Source organism: Mastomys coucha, unplaced genomic scaffold, assembly GCF_008632895.1.
Source record: "Mastomys coucha isolate ucsf_1 unplaced genomic scaffold, UCSF_Mcou_1 pScaffold6, whole genome shotgun sequence".
Classification (NCBI taxonomy): Eukaryota; Metazoa; Chordata; class Mammalia; order Rodentia; family Muridae; genus Mastomys; species Mastomys coucha.
Window position 1 is genome coordinate 31,670,815 of NW_022196912.1, and position 551 is coordinate 31,671,365.

The 551-nt window shown below is 45.9% G+C and overlaps 1 long non-coding RNA gene across 1 annotated transcript in view; it reads left to right on the forward strand.

The window, feature by feature from the left end:
• The first annotated feature begins 279 nt into the window (after positions 1-279).
• Positions 280-551, forward strand: part of LOC116080159 — a 1,076-nt gene continuing 804 nt past the window's right edge. Inside the window, exon 1 of the long non-coding RNA XR_004114337.1 lies at positions 280-365. This is a non-coding gene — a long non-coding RNA (uncharacterized LOC116080159). The remainder of the gene's footprint in view (positions 366-551) is intronic.

Below are 551 nucleotides of genomic sequence, written 5' to 3' on the forward strand. Positions count from 1 at the left end.
CACACACACACACACACACACACACGTGTGTGTGTGTATATATACATACAAATGCATATATATATATAATTAGAGACACAGACACAGAGAGATTTTTTTTTTGCTTCAACTTTTCCCCTATACTTCTATAAAACTACAGCTTCCTCTCCTCTCCCCACCAAAGTAAGCTTTTCTAGGTCTCTCTCTCTCTCTCTCTCTCTCTCTCTCTCTCTCTCTCACTCGCTCTCCCTCCCTCTCTCTCTCTCTCTCTCTCTCTCTCTCTCTCTCTCTCTGTGTGTGTGTGTGTGTGTAATATGCTTGTAGAGATGGGGGTTCTGGGACCAGTCTGAGAGCTGGAAGAGTTGAAGGTCTCCTTCCTGTGTGAGGTAGAGGACCTACTTGGCCTCTGGTGATCACTTCGGTTGTTGGAACCTTGGGGAACACTTGAAGCAGCAGCTTAGAGTTCCTAACTAGGAAGAGATCAGAAGCATACTGGGAGACAGAACAGCTTTCAAGGACTTCTTAGGAGAAAGAAGTTCAGGTCTTATAGTTTCCGGAACTTCGGGGGGGGG